The sequence below is a fragment of the Schistocerca americana genome, chromosome X, assembly GCF_021461395.2.
Source record: "Schistocerca americana isolate TAMUIC-IGC-003095 chromosome X, iqSchAmer2.1, whole genome shotgun sequence".
NCBI lineage: Eukaryota > Metazoa > Arthropoda > Insecta > Orthoptera > Acrididae > Schistocerca > Schistocerca americana.
Genome location: NC_060130.1, coordinates 805,033,061 through 805,058,461, shown reverse-complemented (window position 1 = coordinate 805,058,461; position 25,401 = coordinate 805,033,061). Strand labels below are relative to the sequence as shown.

Below are 25,401 nucleotides of genomic sequence, written 5' to 3'. Positions count from 1 at the left end.
GAGACATCAACGTGAGATCACTATTAAGCTCCCCAAACCACTGTAGCACGGTTCTGTCTCAGAGACATGGACAATTACATTGCTGAAAGATGACACATCGCTGTCGCGGAAGACAGCATGAGGTGATGCAGGTGGTTCGCAGCTGTCAGCGTGACTTAGATTACTACCATAGGTCCCATGCAAGCGCAGTAGAATGTCTCCCATAGCATAATACTGCTCCCACCAATCTGTGTCCGTGGCGCGCTGCACGTTTCGAGCTGCCGTTCATCTCGATGACGGCGTTTGTGGAGACGACCATCGACCTAGTGTAGCAAAAATATGATTCACTCGAAGAGCCGACACGTTTTCATTGACCGACGGTCGAATTCCAATGATCCCGTGCCAACTGCAATCGTAATTGACAATGTTGTTGAGTCAACATGTGAACATGTAGCGGTGGTCTGCTGCGGAGCTCCTTCTTCAACAGTGTACAATGAACGGTGTGCTCTGAAACAATGTGCGAGCACTGGCACTGTGCTGTTTCGGAAGAGATCCACAGATCACCATCTATTCTACTTTTCAGAGCAGACAAGTTTCCGAACCCCGTGTTCTGTGAAGAGCCGTGGACGTTCAACCATTTATGCCTAGTGCTAGTTTCACTGTCCTACCTCTTTTCGTAGATGGTCATCCAGCGTCACGGCGAGCAATGATCATTACGTTTCGGCTTATCGGTGTAAGCAGGGTTAAGAAAACTAACGAAATTGAATTACTGTGTAACGAGTCACCGTACACAACGGGTTCGTCGTTCCACAATACTTGGAAAATAACCCTGAACAACCTTCAAAATTTCGTCTGTGAAGTTCAGGTTCACCCTAAAGAGTTTCAGGGTCACAATTCCGCCTGGAATGACATTCATACTTCTAAGGTAGTTTGGTGAGTGATATCTGGATTCAGTTTCCCGGGAAATCAATAAACGTTTACTGTCACCCGTGGAGTGACCTGTAGTCTATTGATCAGCGCGTTCTCTAAACGTCCATTCGTGTGAAGAGTGCTGGAAGTTACTTGTTCATCTCGTATCTAAGCCACACCAACTTCATTATGCCTTCAGCGAAACTACATTATCTCGGAACACTCTCCTGGTGTCTGCAACGATGGCAGGTCTTAGAATGTTTTCGCTGTTGTATTCTTTCAGATGCAACCTTGGCCGTCTTCGTATATGCATTATGGGTGCTGTACCATTTTTAGATACTGTTGACACTGTCTGTAAACAACGAAGAACGAACAGTTGACTACCTTTTCGGCCGGCCGCTGTGGCCGAGCGGTTCTAGGCGCTTCAGTCTGGAACCGCGAGACCGCTAGGTTGCAGGTTCGAATCCGGCCTCGGGCATGGATGTGTGTGATGTCCTTAGGTTAGTTAGGTTTAAGTAGTTCTAAGTTCTAAGTGACTGCTGACCTCAGATGTTAAGTCTCATAGTGCTCAGAGCCATTTGAACCATTTGAACTACCTTTTCACTTCGATTTCGCCCTGTCTCCGATCAGTCAGTCATAATTCAAACATAGTGACTTATGTTTTCTAAGGTTATTCTAAATCTTTAGATGCAGATTCCCGGCTAATTCCATAAAGAATGCCACAGTAGACTTCCTTTCCCCAGCCTTATACAATCCGTTCCTAATGCCTCGTCGTCTTGTGGCTTACCACCCCTCCACTTGTGGCTTACAACGAGTGTGTGGTCTCGTGACGTCGAAGTCTTTTGGCTCTGTCTTAAACTCTAGCCGACACTGAAAGGTTTGCGCTTTTAACGAGTAGTTCAGTTTTCCCACAGTGAGAGTAAAGCTCTCAATTATAGCGATGGCACGGAACGCAGTAGTAATCAAAGTCCGACTGCGCGGTGACGCGTTCAAGCTTCATCTTCGAGCAGACGAAGCGACGAAAAAGTCAAATTCTGTCATTGCAGACTCGTCGTTTTTCTATAAGTATCAACTGCCCTGTTAGAACTGTAAATGGCCAAACGCACCTACAAACAAATTCAAAGTTTTTCAAGAACGATCGTCAAACTAAATCATAGATGGACACTACAGGTCATCGAATTTTAGAAGTCCAAAATGTATATCACTATCGAAGATCGATATAGTTAAAATATTTCAACCCGCAGCCTCGAGTAATTTTTTAAGTATCACTGCAGTACTCGCGTAAACTTTCTAAGTTTCAGAAATCATCTTAAATTTTTTTATCACCGAAACAGGCGACCACATACTGCCCAGACTGTCATACAAGCCATTCACACCTAACCGTTGGACAAAGCATCTCCTGCCCGCATCTCGTGGTCGTGCGGTAGCGTTCTCGCTTCCCACACCCGGGTTCTCGGGTTCGATTCCCGGCGGGGTCAGGGATTTTCTCTGCCTCGTGATGGCTGGGTGTTGTGTGCTGTCCTTAGGTTAGTTAGGTTTAAGTAGTTCTAAGTTCTCGGGGACTTATGACCACAGCAGTTGAGTCCCATAGTGCTCAGAGCCATTTGACAAAGCATCTCCCTTCACATTCGGAACAAGAGCATCGCACGTTTCTACGCTCTGGCCTTATATGGGGCGATTCAGTTGCCCCTACTGCGCCGGCCGAGGTGGCCGAGCGGTTCTAGGCGCTACAGTCTGGAACAGCTCGACCGCTACGGTCGCAGGTTCGAATCCTGCCTCGGGCATGGGTGTGTGTGATTTCCTTAGGTTAGTTAGGTTTATGTAGTTCTAAGTTTTAGGGGACTGATGACCTCAGAAGTTAAGTCCCATAGTGCTCAGAGCCATTTTTTTTTTTTTTTGCCCCTACTGCGGTCTTTTTATGCAAACCGCAATGTAAAATCTGAACACGCCAGATATTTTCATATTCTATTGCTCGCTACGCGCTAACTATTAATTCACAGAAAAAATGAACAGGACCTTTATGTAGAAAATTTAATATGGTTAAATTTTGTTTGGGATAGAGGCCGTAGTTTTCGAGTTATTGAAGACAAACGTAAAGAAGTGACCTTCAAATGCATCCCCACTCCCTCACGTAGCTCCCTCGGATCAGCATTTCTAGTATGTTGTTCATAGCACTCCCTCCTACCACTGTACAAATACTTGCGTCTGGCGTCTGCACGAATCATTTCCCACATCCGACTTTTCTTTGGTCTTCACTGACTGGCCTTATTACGCCACCGGCCACCGGCTTAGTCGAGAACTTAAAAACTCTAAAACTCACGTTTGTGTAAATTTCACCAAATAATTTTGGGAATTTTAACAACATAAAATAAACAATTAAATCGTTGTATTCGGCAGGCCTCCTGACTTCGAAACTACTGGGCTTGTAACGCTTAACTTTGGATCGAATTTCCAACGTCATTAGTTTTGGCGTAACGTTTACAAAACTCGTTTTTCGTTCATTAACCTCAAGAGCGCGTTAAAATGAATAACGTTGACGAAGTACACTACAATGCTGGTGTTATAATAGCCCACTCAATACAAACCGAAAAACTCGAATATCGGGAATAGTTCGTGAAGTCGGAAATTTTTGTACCGTGGTAAGAGAGTGTGCAACGAACAACATACTAGAAATCCTGGCTGGTAGGGGATGAGTGTGAGGTGGAGATGCGTTTGAAGATCGCTTTTGTAGGTTTTTCTTGAATAAATCGAAAACCGTGGCCTTCAGTGAAAACGTATACCCATACAAAATTTAACTACATTAAATTTCCTAGAAAATATCTGCTGATTTTTTCTCTAAAACTAATAGTTTGCGCGTAGCGAGCGAGACTATATGAAAATCTCGCGCGTAGTTTATAAAGGCCAGCTATAACACTGCAGATTGCATAAAACGATAGCGGTAGAGGTAGGTGAATCGCCGTGTATAAGGCCCAGACCTCCGCTACACCAGTCAAGGGGTTATTTCGAGCTCAAAACACATTTACTAAAACAATCCTTAAAATTCAACATTAACAGGAAACTAATACTGCAGATATGTTCTTAATTGACATAATTCGTTGAAGTAGTTTAGGAGTAATAATGGTACTAGTATTTCTGACTTTCAAACAGTTTTATTGTGCAGCTTTTCAGTCGTGGTACCTATCACTACCTATATGGTATCCATTCCAACTTCAATCTTTCGTTCTGTGTTTATCGTACGTCGTATTGTTCATGATTTATTTCCGAAACACATGACTTCCTGTCTTTTAAGTGCGTGGAATACTACCAAAAATACGTATATCTAAACACTGTATTACGGCTATAGACTAACACTATTCTAGGCTGATGCGTTTGCGTATACAGGACGAGTCAGCTCCGCACAACATGGGTTTTAAGCAATCCTCAACGTTTCCGAACACAATGCACAATATTTTCATATTCTCTCGCTTGCTACGCACAAACTGTTAGTCCTACGGAAAACATGAACAGGAACTTTTTGTAGGAAATTTAACGTTGTCAAATTTTGTACTGGGATACGTAGTCGCTGAAGGCCACGGTTTTCGAGTTAATAAAAAAAAACCGTTTGAAGGTCACTTTTGTGTTTTTCTTGAATAATTCGAAAACGTGTACCAGTACAAAACTTATCTACATTAAATATCCTACAAAAAGATACTGTTCATTTTTTCTGTAGGACTAACAGTTTGCACTTAGTGAAGGAGAGAATATGAAAATCTCGTTAATGGTATTTGAAGGCATTGCAGATTGCATAAACTCGTAGGCAGAGGTGGCTGAGTCACTGTGTATAGGAACCTTATAATTAACGCTGATTACAATTCATTGCTGAGTAGTAATTAGTTGCAGCTCTGCTGAATTAAGATAATTATATGTTATTACATAGTGTCAATAAATAGTGCTCGCTCACCTTGGTGTAATAGGAGTCTCTCAGGATATTGCAGATTATTTTTGGCCCTTTTAATTTTCATAAATTTAGTGAATTTACTGTGTTTATGTTAACTATAACTAATTATGTGTGGTACGGTATTGGTAGACACCTATTTAATCTGATTCAGCTCAAATAGTTTCACATGACTCTACCTTTGCGCCCACAATATTAATAAGAGTTTTTAAATAAATTTCCCCGTTTTGACTGTATATTTGCATTTATTTATTTCACACAATCATAGCTTCGGCTTTATAGCTATTCTCAAGTGCAATCTGAAATGCCAAAACATGTCCGAAGTCTCCAAATGACATATCATCGTCGAAACAATACAGGGCTATTACAAATGATTGAAGCGATTTCATAAATTCACTGTAGCTCCATTCATTGACATATGGTCACGACACACTACAGATACGTAGAAAAACTCATAAAGTTTTGTTCGGCTCAAGCCGCACTTCAGGTTTCTGCGGCCAGAGCGCTCAAAATCGCAGTGAGACAAAATGGCGACAGGAGCCGAGAAAGCGTATGTCGTGCTTGAAATGCCCTCACATCAGTCAGTCATAACAGAGCAACGACACTTCAGGACGAACTTCAACAAAGATCCACCAACTGCTAACTCCATTCGGCGATGGTATGCGCAGTTTAAAGCTTCTGGATGCCTCTGTAAGGGGAAATCAACGGGTCGGCCTGCAGTGAGCGAAGAAACGGTTGAACGCGTGCGGGCAAGTTTCACGCGTAGCCCGCGGAAGTCGACGAATAAAGCAAGCAGGGAGCTAAACGTACCACAGCCGACAGTTTGGAAAATCTTACAGAAAAGGCTAAAGCAGAAGCCTTACCGTTCACAATTGCTACAAGCCCTGACACCCGATGACAAAGTCAAACGCTTTGAATTTTCGGCGCAGTTGCAACAGCTCATGGAAGAGGATGCGTTCAGTGCGAAACTTGTTTTCAGTGATGAAGCAACATTTTTTCTTAATGGTGAAGTGAAAAGACACAATGTGCGAATCTGGGCAGTAGAGAATCCTCACGCATTCGTGCAGCAAATTCGCAATTCACCAAAAGTTAACGTGTTTTGTGCAATCTCACGGTTTAAAGTTTACGGCCCCTTTTTCTTCTGGGAAAAAAACGTTACAGGACACGTGTATCTGGACATGCTGGAAAATTGGCTCATGCCACAACTGGAGACCGACAGCGCCGACTTCATCTTTCAACAGGATGGTGCTCCACCGCACTTCCATCATGATGTTCGGCATTTCTCAAACAGGAGATTGGAAAACTGAAGGATCGGTCGTGGTGGAGATCATGATCAGCAATTCATGTCATGACGTCCACGCTCTCCCGACTTAACCCCATGCGATTTCTTTCTGTGGGGTTATGTGAAAGATTCAGTGTTTAAACCTCCTCTACCAAGAAACGTGCCAGAACTGCGAGCTCACATCAACGATGCTTTCGAACTCATTCATGGGGACATTCTGCGCCGAGTGTGGGAAGAACTTGATTATCGGCTTGATGTCTGCCGAATCACTAAAGGGGCACATATCGAACATTTGTGAATGCCTAAAAAAACTTTTTGAGTTTTTGTATGTGTGCGCAAAGCATTGTGAAAGTATCTCAAATAATAGAGTTATTGTAGAGCTGTGAAATCGCTTCAATCATTTGTAATAACCCTGTATTTATCTGGTCTTATAAACCAGATGCATTCACGTGATGAAAGTAGGTCAGAGCAGTGTATTGGCTACCTATTGTGCATTACGGTTTGTTAAATTTTATTTGCGATGCACAATTTCAGTCGTATTATTGTCCCTGATATGTACGCATGTCTTTTACTACAACGGCTGGTTTATCAGCACAGATAAATGTTATTTCGACGATGACGAATCGTTTAGGCAGGCCGGATATTTTCTGAGATTTAAAATTGCACTTACGAATGGCTATGAAGCAAAAATAATTATTGTGTGAAATAAATGAGTGTATGCAGCCAAGTAACCAAAATTAATTGTTGGTAAGGCGGGTGCCAGGTTGAGATTCAGTGGGAGAGTCCTTAGAAAATGTAGTCCATCAGCAAAAGAGGTGGCTTACAAAAAACTCGTTCGACCTATACTTGAGTATTGCTCATCAGTGTGGGATCCGTACCAGGTCGGGTTGCCGAAGGAGGTGGAGTAGATCCAAAGAAAAGCGGCGCGTTTCGTCTCAGGGTTATTTGGTAAGCGTGATAGCGTTACGGAGATGTTTAGCAAACTCAAGTGGCAGACTCTGAAAGAGAGGCGCTCTGCATCGCGGTGTAGCTTGCGGTCCAGGTTTCGAGAGGGTGCTTTTCTGGATGAGGTATCGAATATATTGCTTCCCCCTACTTATACCTCCCGAGGAGATCACGAATGTAAAATTAGAGAGATTCGAGCGCGCACAGAGACTTTCCGGCAGTCGTTCTTCCCGCGAACAATACGCGACAGGAACAGGAAAGGGAGGTAATGACAGTGGCACGTAAAGTGCCCTCCGCCACACACCGTTGGGTGGCTTGCGGAGTATAAATGTAGATGTAGATGTAGGGGAAATTTGTTTCAAAAAGTTCTACATGACTTTGGTCCCCCGACGACGGAATAATCATTAATAACATTATTACCGAATATACGAATTTCCGCCATTTCACCTGTTTCATCAGCGACAGCATTGATAATTTACTCCAAAATATCGATCAGGTCTTACCCACTGACCACTGCGAGTCGCGTGTGCTTCCTGTGTTCGTAGCAAGTAGCTTAGAGGGCCGCACGTGCTATGCTCTCTGGCAGAGCCTCGCTGACATCCGTCAATGTCGCACGTTTATCTCGCCTCAGCCGTCTACCTGGCACGCCACGCCTCACACTCTGGCTTAACTTGGCCGTCTTACGGTACTGCTTGAGCGCTCGTCACGTTACAGTCTCGATGACTTTCATCACCAGTTTTCCTTCCGCCGGTCCACTCTGTCAACTGACTTTGTAAGCACAAACGGAGGTCCTCCACAAACATGAAGTTGTCAGATAAGTTTGATAAAAGACAGCCTGGTATACAGATGTGTGGCATTTCAAAAGTATTTATTTGCCAGAGCGTTATTTGGGCACACAGCCCATCATAAGTGGCACGTACTGTACTCGTCTACATCAACCGACGTGTCTTGGGCCTGGAGGTAATTCGATGTTCCAACTCATCCCAAAGATGTTCCATTGAGTTCAGGTAGGGATACTGCGCGCGCCAGTCCATGTCAGAAATGTTATTGTCCACGTTTCATTTTCTCATAGATGCTGTGTTATCGTACCTTAGCTCTGCTCGCCCGCTGTACCCCATTCATTTTGAGTGCCTTTGCGAAGTCCTTGTACTAGCTGGACTATTGGTAGCACTCTGCAACTCACTCGTGATTCCTTTCGCTGACTTCATGCTATTTTTTATAATGATGCTTCGAAATGTGGCAACGGCCTTGCCGCAGTGGATACACCAGTTCCCATCAGATCACCGAAGTTAAGCGTTGTCGGGCGTGGCCGGCACTCGGATGGGTGACCATCCGGGCCGCCGTGCACTGTTGCCATTTTTCGGGATGCACTCAACCTCGCGATGCCAATTGAGGATCTACTCGACCGAATAGTAGCGGCTCCGGTCCAAGAAAACCAACATCACGACCGGTAGAGCGGTGTGCTGACTACACGCCCCTTCCCTATCTGCATCCTCAGCTGAGGATGACACGGCGGTCGGATGGTCCCGATGGACCATTTGTGGCCTGAAGAGGAGTTATTGCTTAAGCTTCGCAATGCTCGACGGTAGCTGTCCGTCTGTACATGAGCTCTGCGTGGTCTTAGTTTCTCTGTGGTTGTTCCTTCTCGTTTTCACTTCACAATCATATCACCAAGAGTCGACCTGGGCAGCTTTAGGAGGGTTGCAATATTCCTGATGAATTTATTAACATGGTGACATCCAGTAACCAGTCTACGTTCGAATTCACTGAGTTCTCCTGAGCGGTCCATTCTGCTGTTACTGTTTCTCTACTAACAATACAATACTCCATTGCTTCTATTGTGCTGGTGAGTCCGCTTCTCGTGATATCTAGTGGTAATTTCAGCATTACGTAGGGGTGTCTTGATACTTTGGTTCAAATGGCTCTGAGCACTATGGGACTCAACTGCTGTGGTCATAAGTCCCCTAGAACTTAGAACTACTTAAACCTAACTAACCTAAGGACATCACACAACACCCAGCCATCACGAGGCAGAGAAAATCCCTGACCCCGCCGGGAATGGAACCCGGGAACCCGGGCGTGGGGAGCGAGAACGCTACCGCACGACCACGAGATGCGGGCTCTTGATACTTTTGACCAGCTAGTGTATAGGTCAGAAACCCTATCTGCTTGGTACCCACAGGGTAACAACTTCGCAAGTACCAAATCACCTAGTTCATGCTGAACTGCTCGGTGAGATAATACGAGGGCGTGCTGAAAAGTAATGTCTCCGAATTAGTTCTATAAAAACTCTTAAAGCTTTTTAAATAAAACAAACTTTATTAACAATCTACATCTTTATTTTTCAAGTCTACATATTTGCAGCCCTTTATCATTAGAGATCTCCGAACTGTAGCTTATAACATGATGGTGTGTAACGTAACTGCGTCGGTGCGTGAGGAACAGGATGCAACAATAGAGTTTCGAATTCGAAGAGTTCGTCCACACAAGGAGCACCACCTCCTTCAGCATGACAATGGCAGACCACACACGAGCGTTGCGACATTTGCAACACTCTCCCCCCCCCCCCCCTCCCACCCCCCCCCCCCCTTTGTTCAGTCACCGATCATCCTTCATACAGGTTCGACTTCGACCCGTCCGATTTCATCTGTTTACAGAACCTAAAGCACACCTTCCTCCTTGGTCTTCACTTTGTGATGCAGCGGTGCAACCACAGCTGAGGCTGTGGTTCTGTCAACAAAGTCAAACCTTCTACAAACTGTTCTCACGTTGGGAGAAATGGTTCGTCACCAGGATGACAATGTTAAGAAATAAATGTGTGTAGACATGAAGAATAAAAATGTAGAACGTTAATAACGTTTGCTTCATTTAAAAATCTTTCTGATTTTCTATACGGAAAATTCCGAGGAATCACTTTTCAGCACTCTCTGGTGGACGTTACTGATATTGTCATTCATAATACATAGTAAGACAATGTTATGAACAATAGCAGTAACAGGCATCTCGTAACAAGCATATTTAATTCACTTCCTGCCTAAATTATGAACCCTATAAAAATATTGCAGTGGAACGTAAAATCAGCTAACTCTAACAAAGAGAGTGTGCAAAGAGAAATATTCGTAAATCAGCCTTGTGGGAAAGGTCGCGTTACTGTATTTGTAAAAAAATTCAGTGCCGTAGAAAAAATATCAATCTAACGCAAGAAACAACGAAATTTAATTAGTCGTCACGCAAATTTAATCAGCTCTTAAAACTTTTGCAGCTGTCTCAGTGTGTAAAGCTCCCCATTCAAGCATCGTGTAAGGTGACTGGCCTCTCTTTATATTAGACAGAGGCCTGAATTGACATCATGGAGCATAAGAAGGAAAATTTTATCAAAGAAAAAACATAGTGACAGTCAAGGATGGTTTTGCTGCTGTGGTATCTTCACCTTTCAGTAATTCTGCAATAAACGTAACCTTTTGCACACCCTATTTTACTGAATTTTGTAATTGGCACGTTACAGATCCAGTAAATTGCTACACTAATGTAAACGTTGATAGTAAAAAGTTTGTATTACGCTACTAGTAAGCCAGCTGGGACAAATAAAAGCAAACAGTTCGAAGGAAACTCGAAATTATGTGGAATGACTTACAGGAAAAAACGCATACCAAGCTTTAATAAACGATATGGAAGTCACAGCAGATGTCACCATTCCAAAGAAAAGAAAGAGGTTATTTTTATGAAGAAAAATCCTCCGCCTTGGTAAAACCCCGGGTGGTGTATGGCAATTGCGAAACGTGCGCTCCCTTTGAAAACCTATCGCCGGAATTCTGTCTTGATTAACTTCTTGAAAGAGAAAAGTAAATGCGCCCGTTAATAAATTCCTGAGAAAAGCAAAAAAGGAGGAAAGAATTAAATTTTGTTCTTCGCTCAGTAAATCAACCAGTACGACAAGCATTTGACATAAAACAATGCTTTTAGAAACAGCCGACTGCTATTCATTCTTCGAACTACAACTGCGTGGACAGAAGAATTTATCGATACGCTCGCTCCTTCCGCGGTGCCATTCCCAAATCATACAACTCCTGCTGGAGATTACAATCATCATATCCTGCTTCGTCCATTCTCTTAACAAGAACTAAATAATTCTACTAAATCATCGAGTGATAGGTGTGGTGCTATTCACTTTTTTCATCGTTCTATGCGTGAGAAACTTCGCACGGAAGATAAAGATCTGCTTTTGTTCCTTTTTAATCAGTACTCGATGAAACTGGAACTAATGGAATCATGGAAAACGCAAGCTATAACTAAAATTTTGAAATGTGGGAAAGATCGAAATATCGCTTCTATTGACCGATCTCGTTGTCGTTTTGTGTAGAAAAAACACGAAGTATGGCATGAAAATAGTAATTTGATACCTACGACTCAATATGGACTGAGAAAAGGCAAAGGGACTATGAATATGCATTCACTTGCTATCTATACCACCTCACATCCTTTCAAACGTAAAAAAAAAAACAAAACGTCGTCGCTGATTTATTGATGTTATGGGAGCTTATGACCACGCTCATATACCGATTCTCTTGAACAAGCTAACGGAATTCGGAATTCCTTCGAATATGATGCATCAATACCTTGTTCACTCCAAGATCAATCTATGTCAGATACGAAGGAAACATGTTCGCACCTTTTCTCGTTTCCCAAGATTTTCCCCAGAGTGCAATTTTAAACCCCCGTTTCTATACTCTCTATACTCATGATTTAAGATCGAACAGTCATTCTTCCACAAAAATGTTACGGTATACAGACTATGTATGTGTGTATACTGACCATGCACCGAGGGATTATTCGATCTAAACTGTACTGTGGCTGCACACTGTATCACAGTGCGCCTAACATTTCTCTCACTATATAAGATTCTCTTCAATAGAGAAACATTCGTGCCTGTAGTGGAGCCACGCGTTCGATGCCTACAAACACAATTTTAGTGGAGGCAGGAGAGATGCCCTGAGCATGAGACGTCAAATGGCGTCAGATAATTTTTTCATTCAAGGGATGGCATCATGGATAGTACTGTCTATCAAAGCAGATGCTTCATTTACCAATTACGGACTGCTTCCAAAAGTAGAAATAAAAATTTCTGCCGTTTGTACCGGTTTTGAAATTTGGACTCATACCTTGCTTCCTGACTCACCCAGCTGCCAGATTCCAGTCTATTATTTTAATATGACAAGCTCGGAGAATATAAATTGCAGATTTAATCGTCTCGTCGAAGCTCAGAGGCCCGATTATACCTCTATATACAGACTGTTCAGAAACAGGCTGGAAAACTTGTAAGACTGTTGCAGGGAAGTTTTCCTGCAAACTAATTCTTAAGAAAAACTTCAATACGTTGCGCCGTTTTCGAGTCAATTAGCAATGAAATTAGCCAAGCAAACCGCTGCAGGCACAAATTTAAGTGGCCGCCCGCCTTAAAATGTGTCCTATTATTGGTTTCCTAAAACCGTACAAGACAGCGATACAAAAATTGGACTTGGGACCTAAGTAAGGATCGACACGATCAAAAGGCCGCGCAGTCTCGTGCGCTATCATATACGCTGTGAGAACAACTGATTCGAATTGTATTTGGCGGACCACTTGAATTTGCGCGCGCAACGGCCTGACGGGCTAACTTCAGTGTTAATTAACTCGGAAATGCCGGCCGTTGTGGCCAAGCGGTTCTAGGCGCTTCAGTCTGGAAACGCGCGACCGCTATGGTCGCAGGTTCGAATCCTGCCTCGGGCGTAGATGTGTGCGATGTCCTTAGGTTAGTTAGGTTTAAGTAGTTCTACGTTCTAGGGGACTTATGACCTCAGATGTTGTCAGTAAATGGACAGTCCGTGTGCTGTGAGTGGATTCCCAAGCTGTTATCCACTATAATGAGGAAATTGATGTATTAGCGAAGCAAACTGCACCTATAGGAACTGTCCTCGTTTTGAAATTTTCGTATAAAAACTACTTGCGTGAGGTCAAGAGCAACGGAAAACATTAAAGGCAATAGACGTGGAACGTGTTCCAACAAACGAAGGATGGATATTAAGCGGCATTACAATCTTAGATTCCTGCTTGGCCATGGTTGAGGATGACACATTTGGACTAATCAACGTTTTCCACAATCATTCTACTAAACTTTATACTCGCCTCTTCTCCTCTACATGTACACAGAAAAAAAATTTTACGGTTCTGTTGCAAGTGAGTGTGATTATGAGTTAGAAACTGATGTAAAGTATATCTTGCCCTCTTGTCCCAAATTTGACTGTGCAGGATTGCAATATCTGAAGACAGAGGTGAGTATAGAATTCTTCCTCCCTCACTTCGCTTCTACCGCCTCTTCTCCTCCACATGCACACAGAATAAATATTTACGATTCTTCTGCAAATGAGTGTGATTCTCAATTAGAAACTTATGTAAACTGCATGTTGCTTTCTTGTCCCAAATTTGACTGAGAAAGATCGCAGTATTTGATGATATTGATGAGTATAGGATACTTCCTCCCTCACTTCGCTTCTACTATTTTGTTCAAATGTGTGTGAAATCTTATGGGACTTAAATGCTAAGGTCATCAGTCTCTAAGCTTACTATTTTGTTCATTAAACACATTTGCCTTAGTGATCAAAGGATCCGATTACATAACCAATCGGCTGCACGGTTATTCTACTCTCGTGAGTCTCATAAAGTGTTGGCCATTGTGAGAGTACCACCTTCATTGGGGTGCCAATTTGTTTCGGGAGACAGACACTCGCTCGGCGTTTTCGCCTCGACAATGAGATATTTGCGAGGTTAGTGGACGCGTATTTTAAATTAGTCAATAGGAATAACAGTTGGAGCCGAGGATTGACTACGGAAGCGTGACGCAGATGCAGGTAGAAAGAATCTGGAGTGAAACGAGTTATATCGAATTCTATGATTATAAAAAATGAGAGGAATGTTGAGGGAAGTTAAGAAATCGAAGTGTGATACAAGCAAATATTAACTAAAGAGTTCATGGGAAAGTAAAGTAATGATAATTTATGAACGAAGTACGTCGAAAGTTTAATGGCCTAAGTGTAAATTAACTTTTGAGCACGCATCATAAGAAATGGCACTTGCGTCAAACAGTATTTGATTTAAGATTCATTAAAATTCATGGGAAATATTCCGGAGTGAAGATAACCAGAGTGAAACTAGTGTCGTAAAGATAATGACGATTCCGAGTGCAAACTGAAGTTCAAAAATGGTTCAAATGGCTCTGAGCACTAAGGGACTTAACATCTGAGGTCATCAGTCCCCTAGAACTTAGAACTACTTAAACCTAACTAACCTAAGGACAGCACACACATCCATGCCCGAGGCAGGATTCGAAACTGCGACCGTAGCGGTCGCGCGGTTCCAGACTGAAGCACCTAGAACCGCTCGGCCACACAGGCCGGCCAAACTGAAGTATTGTTGGGAATTGCAAACATATATCATTAATTGTTTCTATAACCGAGGAAATCAGATTATCTATTAAATTTGAATGCCAAAATGCATGCGATTACATCTGATGTACCAAAAATGCTATATTGCCGGCAAGTATCGCAGCAGCACAGATAATTACAGGACAGGTGAATAGTTAGTAGGTCAAGTGTACTGTGAATCTAGGTTTCGGACGAGCCTAGATAACCTAAGTGATCACAACTGTTGGATTACGCCTCTTAAGTGCTGCAGAAATATTTAAATTCTATGAAATGGTTTTGATTAATTTCTAAAATAGCCACGAAGCTGAAGCTAAAAAATCTGTATTCACACCGGAAAGGCCTGGTTGTGGCTGACTACAAGCAGTTAGCTACACTGCCATTCGTGTAACGAGAATTGTAATCATGGAAGAGGCAAAAATGAATCTTATAGATAATTTCATTCCTATCAGCAGTTTCAATCCACTTTCACATTCAGGAATAAAATAAGTTTTTAAATATAATCATTTGTGAACTATGATTGTAAAGCCGAATGAATCGTTCTCTGTTCTGCAAATGATTTTAGCTAACCAATCGGATATAAGAACCACTTTGCTACTGGCCAATTCAGGGCAGCGAAATTTAAACGAAAGCAAATACGTTTAAGTAATACTGGCAAATGCATTGTCGAGACTTAGCTATTGTTTAGTCTTGCTTCTTTATATAACAATGGACTCTGTGATTGGTATTTCGAACTGGAAAATGATTTTAAAAATTTTCAGGAATAACATTTAGATACGCTTTATTTCTTTTAAACGAACTAAACTTTAATGTGGCAGTGGTGATTTTACATCGCTAAGTGGAGTGGAGCTGACTGTTCGTATTTTACTATATTTACGATGCGGCAAAGGAAGCCAGAATTGCCTTCAATCAAAAACATGTGCATTTCTCGTTCGTTCTCGCCAGGTCCATTGCCCTCGATTGACCGACAGATATACATAGCGACAATCACCTCCACTTGTGGATCACACCATTAATCGGATATCTCTAGGCACCTCCACCACATCCGATCGCTGGTAAAAGACTCCTGCTACTGCCTTACGAACGACTTACTTGCACTGCTCTTTTATCACTAACAGTATTTGCGTGCACATCCTGAGTATGCTTTAAGCCAGTTTCCTTTTGAATTTTTATTACTTATCATTAAGATACAGTAAATATAAATTTTCAGTTGTTGTGTGATTCTTCTATCTTAAGCGTACTATAATTGAGGATAGCGTTACACCAGACGCGATTCGCTTTCATTGACGATGTACATCAATTGTAGTTCTATAACTAAAGCATACACAAAACGATTCTACATTTCGATTCTTATCAATTAAGAAGAGGTTTCTTTTATAAATGTGATGTAGAATTTACTTACGATGTTTATAACTACTTTACAAGTACTTTTTGTATTACTTTTTGAAGTCATCAGGTTTTCCCCTCGTTGCTATCAGAGATTTTAATCGAAAAAAACATGGCTTTACTTTCAGTCTTGGTGATCTTTTAGCCCCTGGGTAGCCACTTTTTCTTTTGCAGCATCCGCGTTCTTTCCGCTTCACTTAATTTCATTCACGTTGTCTACACAGAAATTCTACTGTGGTGTCACCTGTTTTGCCCTCTGCTTTTGTGTGTAACGCTCTTAAACTGCAGCAAATTTAAGATAAAAACGTATGAAAGTAATAACTACTAAGGAAGGTGGCCGTCCAAGTAGAAATGTTGCTCTGCAAGGCAGAGCTGTTTACTTCACCAACTGGATCCTTCCTGCCATACAGAAACACTGAAAAATCTGGCTGCTACTACACTTATTAAGGAGGTAGTTTGTCAGGACTTTCGAAAACAAAGGAAGCTTTGTGCTTAACGTCCCGTCGACAACGAGCTCACTGAAGAAGGAGCAGAAGCTCGACTAATGGAAGGAAATCGGCCTGTCCTTTCATAGAAACTATACCAACATCTGCTTTAAGTAATTTGGAAGAAATCACGGAAAAACGAAATCTGATTGGCTGGACGGGGATTTGGAACGTCGTCCTTCCGAATGCGAGGCCTACGAGAGGAAAGGCCGCGGAGCGTACGTCACAGCACGCCACACTGCAGGTCTTACGAATGCCGGCAGCCCTCTTTGGGAGGGAAGAGTGAGTAACTATTACAGACAAATTTAATAATTCTAAATGCGTTTTTAAATACGTACAAGCTCTCGATAGTACACAACAAAGTTAAGACCTTTAGTGGGTACCTTTCCATTGACATAATGATTTTCCATGGGGTCTGCACCGATCGAGGTGGCGCATTGGTTAGCACACTGGACTCGCGTTCGGGACGACGACGGTTCAAACCCGCGTCTGGCGATCCTGATTTAGGTTTTCCGTGATTTCCCTAAATCGCTCCAGGCAAATGCCGAGATAATTCCTTTGAAAGGGCACGGCTGACTTCCTTCCCCATCCTTCCCTAATCCGATGGGACCGATAACATCGCTGTTTGGTCCCCTCCCTCAAATCAACCAACCATGCTCCAGAGACGAGCGTTCGCGAAGTATGACGGACAAGCCGACAAATGTGACGTCACAATTTTGTTGCGGGGTGGAGGGGGGAGGGGGTACTTTTTATGGGCCCCTTCAGAATGAGTCCTGTGTGCTGCCCCATGCGCCACATCGCTCGGTACGACTTCCGATTAGCAGTGTGTATAACTAACATGTGATTGGAATCAACTGGTCGTCCAAACAAACATAATTTTTATTGTAAATTGCATTTACATTTATAAACTCTCACCTCAGAGCGTTGAGGAGCCGAGTAGTAAAGCCTTACAAAAAAACTGAAAATTATTGAAAAACTGTATTTATTAATCACTACGCATTTTAATTCTGTCACTTTACAGTATGTACCTACTGCCCATAGTGCGCTTGACTGAGAGAGAATAGTTTGTATGCAATGTGTACATACTATTTTGCTGTCAGGCAGTAAACGTTCAATTTCATACGAATACTTGGATTTTTTCATTGGCTGGTAGTACGAGATAAGAAGACATCGCTAACTGAACGTAGAAGCTTTTAGAATCCAGTCATCTCGCATTTTCAGTCGCGAGGCGAATAGCTGCGAATAACGAGTCATCTTTTTATTTTTTCTGGGTCCTTAGTTGCTTCTATATTATTATTATGTTCTTGGAGACGTGGTTGCGCTATGCAACTAAATAAAAGGCTTTTTACTTTATAATATTCACGGTTCGTTTATTTTTGTCTGCAACGGAATCTCAGCAGACCGTAGTTCATGTTACATGTATCCATGTAGAAATGTGTTTTTAAATATACCTTAACATAAATGTGTTTCCAGATATTTATTAATATCTGGAAACACATTATACTACATATATTCAACAAATATGTAGTACAGACTATTGATGATGCTTCGCAGATAGAAGAAAGCGAAACGCATATGGCATAAAACCAAACAGCATTTTATTTACTCGCATAAAAGGACCACATCCAGGAAGACAATAATAATAAAAGGAAATAGTTTTGAGGTTTCATGACAGTTCTCGGTACACTTGCTATTTCTCCGTATTCATTACATGTCTGGGCGTTCTTCAAACCGATGCTGAATACATACATCCATCAGTGTGGTGGGTTGGGATGAGAATCAGTTTGCAAATATAAGATTTTTTATATTTTTTTAACCAGAAGGGGGGGGGGGGGAAGCTCCACTCCCCTGCCCCTAAATGGGTACGCCTTCTATTCACTTGGCGAACGAATAGAAAATTAAAGGAGTTAATTATATAAACCGAAATGTTTTAAGTATTTGACACCGTTACTTAGCTTCAAAGTAGGTGGCAGGTTCTTCTACTACCACAACAGCTAACTGGACAAACATGAGGATTATATCCCTATAATATCCTTCACAGCTACACAATCTTGACCCGATCTATCCTCTCTTATGCCAATACTGCATCTCTATCTGCCCCACCAAAGTTCTGTCACTCCCTCCAAATCCTTTTACCTAAAACACTCCTCATTTTCTGCATCCGCCTACCTCCCCACCATATGGATTTTTCCCCATCTCGTTAAATACCCATCTCTCATCATTCACTTTTAACACCTGTCAACACGTACACAATCCGCAAACTCGACTCCAGCAACCATTTTACCTCCGCCCTAATTTCACCTCGTGTTACGCTGCGGCACCTATACCTACACATTCCACCAAACCTACACACGCTCCATAACGACTCCCAACGAAACGCCAACGGACTCCCTCTCCCAGTTATGAAATTCGCCCCGATATTTATCCATCCTATCAACTATAGATTTTCCTCACCTATCTCACCCCACATCAGGGCTCCTCTTTCCTTTTCCATCTTCCTCTATCTTTTTCCGCTCCATACAACATTCCTGCCTACACCTCAATCCCGTGCTCTCTTTCTGTCTTCCGACCATCCACCCCATCCTCATCTCCATAGATACAACCCAACATATTCCTATGCTTATACCCACATCCCACACCCTGCAACCCACAACACCTAACGTTTCCTTCAGGGCCTTGATAACCTTGCCTTTGAAAGCCCATAACAAACACACACACACACACACACACACACACACACAAACACTATTTCCCTCCGCTATATATTTTCTCTAGTGCAGGTCCACCAATTTTTAATGAAACTGTAGTGCTTCTTTTTATTATTTATTATTATTATTCACATTTGGAAACTACTGGACCACGCGATGTACAACAATGGGTATTTAAAGGGTTTTGTTTTGGCTTTTCTTGGTGCTCATATTAGTTCCTTTGTCCTATAACGGGCTTTTCTCCTTCTGTCTAAAGCTTTTTATGTCTTCTACATCAAGCTGTGTTGTTCCTGCTTCCTTCAGGTCTTCTTTTACTGCTCCAATCCATTTTATTGTGTCAAGTTTATCTTTACGCCGAGTTCTTAGATTTCCACAACTTGCCTAGCTAATCTTATTGGTTCCATTTTTTCAACACGCTCATAGAATTTTAACGTACTTTTTTTATATCTGAGTACGTGATGGTACTAGAGATCGGTCGTTCGAGACATCACTAAACTTCCTTATGCTCATATGCATTAGTTGAATTGAGTGCAAAGGATAAATTTATTTCATAAAAATGGCCCTCTACGCTAAAAGTGTTCATACAACCTGTTTGGGAAATAGTTGCCATCATATCACCTTTTCTCGCCTTCCTGTTAATATTTCAATATTTTCTCTTCCCCGTACATCTTTTCACAAAAACTCCTTGTAATAACTCATTTCACATAAGGTACAGCATATTTTACCCTTGATTTACCTTAGTCTGTTTCTCCTTACTTAATATTTTTCATTCCTGTAGTATATCTTTGATCATTTGTCGGTTCATCAACATTGCACTGCTTCATTAACAGACCTCCGTTTGTCGTGCGTAATACTATGTATCCAAAACTTGTCTTTTTCTTATGGCCGGCCGCGGTGGTCTAGCGGTTCTAGGCGCTCAGTCCGGAACCGCGCGACTGCTACGGTCGCAGGTTCGAATCCTGCCTCGGGCATGGATGTGTGTGATGTCCTTAGGTTAGTTAGGTTTAAGTAGTTCTAAGTTCTAGGGGACTGATGACCACAGATGTTAAGTCCCGTAGTGCTCAGAGTCATTTTTTTCTTATGTATTTTCCACTTGGAATCCTTCATCTCGCAGATACTTTTCCTGCCAACACACATGGTTAGATACAAATCCACATGATATTAATTTGCCATTGGGATCATTTAGCTTCAGTTTCGATTCATCATATAATGTTCATAGCTCGCTTCGTCATATAAGATCTCTAAATCGCTTCATTGTCGCCATAGTCTCAGCGCTCCTTCGGTATTGGCAGCCACTAATTCTCTCTTCTTCATCACGCATATCACGTGACACAAAATAAATGCAACAATTTACATCAACAAAGAATCATCAATATACCTACGCTTCACGTTGACCTTAGGTACTCGCCACAAGTGGTTTACTTAACTATTCTATTTCATATGTCGTCCACACTGTCTCCACGAATTAAACCTACATTACCGGAGTTCTCCCCACACAAAAACCACTAACATGCAACCCCGAGTAAAATTAACACGGGTACACTATTCTGTACCATTAATATAGAGCTTAAACGTATATGATAACGGATCACTAGGCAAGTTGGTACGTCTCTGAACATTTTACTACTCTGGTTTCTCCTTGAATACAGAAGTACTTTCTCTTCGACTGCAAACGTTATTTTTTTTTAATTGACTTACACACAACTTTGAATTTGTCTGAATCTCTCATTGTTTTTACCTCTTCTCTCTTCAAATTTTACATTGTGGTGCCCACACTAGTCTTCTGTTCATGTTATTATCTACACTGCACTCTTTTTTACTTTGTTATACATTCTAATTTAAATAGCTTCACCATCTACAAAACTGAAAAATACTGCGCTTATGCAACAATTCAAATAGATTACCCCATGGGTCATCTTGATCATCATTGTCTCTTTCTTCATGGCGAAGGCCTCTCCTCTTCTTCATAGTTATAAACAGTGGTGCCGGATTACCTCTTCCTGTTCTTACGGTTGTGTCGCCACTTTCCACCAGATTCACTATCCTAGTCCTTTTCTGGGTGTGCCAGCAACGCATCCATAAATCTGACATCCGTTCGAGAGCGCAATGCACGCCACATATATCGTCTCTTTATTGTCAGAATTACGTGTGGATATTCCTTTTCAATCTTCTTTATCATTTTCTCTACGCTTTTGCGGGATTACTCCCCCATTCTCTGACCGTAACCGCGGCTCTAAGGTGCCTTGCCACGGTTCGCGCGGCTACCCCCGTCGGATGTTCGAGTCCTCCCTTGGGCATGGGTGTGTGTGTTGTCCTTAGCGTAAGTTAGTTTAAGTTAGATTAAGTAGTGTCTAAGCCTAGGGACCAATGACCTCAGCAGTTTGGTCTCACAGCACTTACCACAAATTTCCATTTGGTAACCGCAACGCGCAGCTAAAAATCCACTGAAATCAAATATATGAGAGACTGGACCAAATTCATACCCATATTATAGCTCGAGCACTCCGTTTCCTCGGTGTCCGATTCGCCCGAGTAACATCTTCCCACTCTTCACAGTCGTCTTCATATTCGCTTTTGTCCTTTTTCCTTTTTCTCACTATCACCCTCACGATTTTCTGTTGCCGCAACATTCTTTTCCGCAGTGTGCAACAGATCGCGGAGTACACTTGCTATTGCCTCTGCCTTTTTCGCCCATCATCATAACTCACATAATCCATGATTGGACCTTTCTCTGCTTTTGTCTCTTGATTGACTGTTCGCGGTTCCTCTTCGTGACCAAACACGCCTGTCTCGGTCTCTATGGCAATCGTAAAACCTAGCGATTCAAATTCCCTCTTTCTCGCTCTCTTCGAATCTTCTTTGAACTTCAAAAAAAAATGGCTCTGAGCACTATGGGACTCAACTGCTGTGGTTATAAGTCCCCTAGAACTTAGAACTACTTAAACCTAACTAACCTAAGGACATGACACACATCCATGCCCGAGGCAGGATTCGAACCTGCGACCGTAGCTGTCGTGCGGTTCCAGACTGTAGCGCCTTTAACCGCTCGGCCACTCCGGCCGGCCTTTGAACTTCGACCGGATGTCTTGACCTTCAAATTTCACTGACGAGAACCTTTCACAAAAACGCCACACCACACGAAATCCGTTCCCAAGATAGCGTCTACACGAATTCGACCTAAACTCTTTCCGTTATGACTGCTCCTTTAAAAATATAATGGCTCCGTGCACCTTCATTATCCGCATGCTGAAAATAGGCCATACTCGTCTCCTACACATTTTATCCCGCACGGATACCTGACTCACTGAGTCTAAAATACACGGTATCACATTTCCATTCATCTCTATATCAGTTATCGGATATGACGTGTTCACTTCATTACCAATTATGGTATCGGACATACTTCCTTCATTATCCTCTTCCCCTGACTGCGTCCTTCACAGCTTCTTGTCAAAATCAATGAGAAATACTCATGGCAAGTCTGTGTATTCGATGGGCATGTCTGGAACGCTCTCCGCTAGTGAGCTTCACATGGTGTCATTTTGGTTGTTATTTAGCTGTGAATTTTGGTTGTGGATCTCCACAGTTCCCACTCGATAGGAATGACCTCCATCATTTCTCCTACTGTCGTGCCGACGCTCGTCTCGCCTGTTGCGTGGTAGCCAATGCTCACGTTTCGCATGGCTTTTCCATCATCCACCGTCAAGCCTTGGAGTGTGCCTGTCTCTCCAGTTTTGATTGTCGAGTTCACGCTGTTCCAAGGAGGGGGGGGGGGGGGGACGCGGGGGGCGGACGGACCGTTCTGCACAAATCACATGGGCTCCTGCAATTCCATATCCCTATAGTATCCTAATTCCTGTAAAGCTCCCTCAAATGCTTATACTTCCTTCAAATTTCTTGCTGCAACTGTGGTTCTACACTGAATTCGGCATGGCAACTTTGAGACACAAATCCGTACCAGTTCCTGGTCGATCATACTGTGCGTCCGAATACTGTTTCCGACGGACCATTTCCTTAAAGTACTATATAGGGTTCTAGTACCTTGGAAACTCCAACAAGTGGACGAGTTACATCACCTTGTTCTGAATTCCGCATGTATTTTCGAGGCATCGTGATGTCAAAGTTTCTGAAATAATACCAAGCTGCTTGCAGCAGCCCGTTTTCAATCGGATTTTGCCTTACACCAAATAGAACGGAAAAGTTTTGAATAATATGAATTAACTCAAAATCGTCACAAAGGGATAAAGTGACGGATGATATCTTTGTATATAAAAGGGTTAGAAGTCAGTGCGATCTGTAGTACTATGTATGATAAATAGAAAGTAACTAACTGTTATTGGGGTAAAATCCATGGCCACTTTTTCCGACGAGTAGTATCGCTATTTTTACCCAATCGGGCACGATGTCGGTATTAGCGGTTTACACATGAACCTATGAAACCGAAAGAAACAAAAAGGAATTGAATTTCTAGTCCAAAAGACGCTGTTCCAAAGTATTACTCTACGTATAAGTGAAGTACAATAATAATATAAATCAATTGCCTTGTCTCAGACGATAAAAGATCAGAAACGTTTTTACTACAAAATGTCGGAACGAGCTGCCTCTCTAAAACTGACTGACAACAATAATAGTGAACACTATAACTATTCTGACCGCACAGTAACACTGATCAGAGCAAAAAAATAGGCAAAGGTCGCTTTTGCTGCCGTGAGTACTTCACCCGACTTTCCCGTACTGCTGTTCGTATCTTCGTAACGAACGAAGTTGCAAGAAAGGTAATCGTGCTGGTTAATATCCTGCTGGTAGGCAAACAACATTTGTTTGATATACTGTTAGTCACGCTTTTATTACATCTACATCTACATTTATACTTCGCAAACCACCCAACGGTGTGTGGCGGAGGACACTTTACGTGCCACTGTCATTACCTCCCTTTCCTGTTCCTGTCGCGTATGGTTCGCGGGAAGAACGACTGCCGGAAAGCCTCCATGCGCGCTCGAATCTCTCTAATTTTACATTCGTGATCTCCTCTGGAGGTATAAGTAGGGGGAAGCAATATATTCGATACCTCATCCAGAAACCCACCCTCTCGAAACCTGGACAGCAAGATACACCGCGATGCGGAGCGCCTCTCTTTCAGAGTCTGCCACTTGAGTTTGCTAAACATCTCCGTAACGCTATCACGCTTACCAAATAACCCTGTGACGAAACGCGCCGCTCTTCTTTGGATCTTCTCTATCCCCTCTGTCAACCCGACCTGGTACAGATCCCACACTGATGAGCAATACTCAAGTATAGGTCGAACGAGTTTTTTGTAAGCCACTCCTTTGTTGATGGACTACATTTTCTAAGGACTCTCCCAATGAATCTCAACCTGCCACCCGCCTTAAAAACGGTTCAAATGGTTCTGAGCACTATGAGACTTAACATCTATGGTCATCAGTCCCCTAGAACTTAGAACTACTTAAACCTAACTAACCTAAGGACACCATACACATCCATGCCCGAGACAGGATTCGAACCTGCGACCGTAGCGGTCACGCGGTTCCAGACTGTAGCACCTAGAACCGCTCGGCCACTTCGGCCGGCATTTTACAGAAGTAACTGCTACCAGTGTTTGTTCCGCTATCATATAATCATACAACAAAGGATCCTTCTTTCTATGTATTCGCAATACATTACATTTGTCTATGTTAAGGGTCAGTTGCCACTCCCTGCACCTAGTGCCTATCCCTTGCAGATATTCCTGCATTTCGCTGCAATTTTCTAATGCTGCAACTTCTCTGTATACTACAGCATCATCCGTCGAAAAGCCGCATGGAACTTCGCTTTCATGCCTTTATATCTGTTGAGCAGAAATTTTACTATTGATTTTAAACTAAATTCTAGCGGACGGGCACGGCTGAGCAAAGTGAGGGAGGAAGAGAACATGTTCTCTATTGCTTGTCTAGCCCGATTTACAGGGTGTTTCAAAAATGACCGGTATATTTGAAACGGCAATAAAAACTAAACGAGCAGCGATAGAAATACACCGTTTGTTGCAACATGCTTGGGACAACAGTACATTTTCAGGCAGACAAACTTTCGAAATTACAGTAGTTACAATTTTCAACAACAGATGGCGCTGCGGTCTGGGAAACTCTATAGTACGATATTTTCCACATATCCACCATGCGTAGCAATAATATGGCGTAGTCTCTAAATGAAATTACCCGAAACCTTTGACAACGTGTCTGGCGGAATGGCTTCACATGCAGATGAGATGTACTGCTTCAGCTGTTCAATTGTTTCTGGATTCTGGCGGTACACCTGGTCTTTC

General features: G+C 42.5%; 1 protein-coding gene and 1 pseudogene across 1 annotated transcript in view; both read left to right on the top strand.

Annotated features, from left to right (window-relative positions):
• The window catches only part of LOC124556687 (collagen alpha-1(XI) chain-like), a 560,578-nt gene that overhangs the window by 220,204 nt on the left and 314,973 nt on the right, over positions 1-25,401 (top strand). The window lies entirely within an intron of this gene.
• On the top strand, positions 8,288-8,405 carry LOC124557306 (annotated as a pseudogene).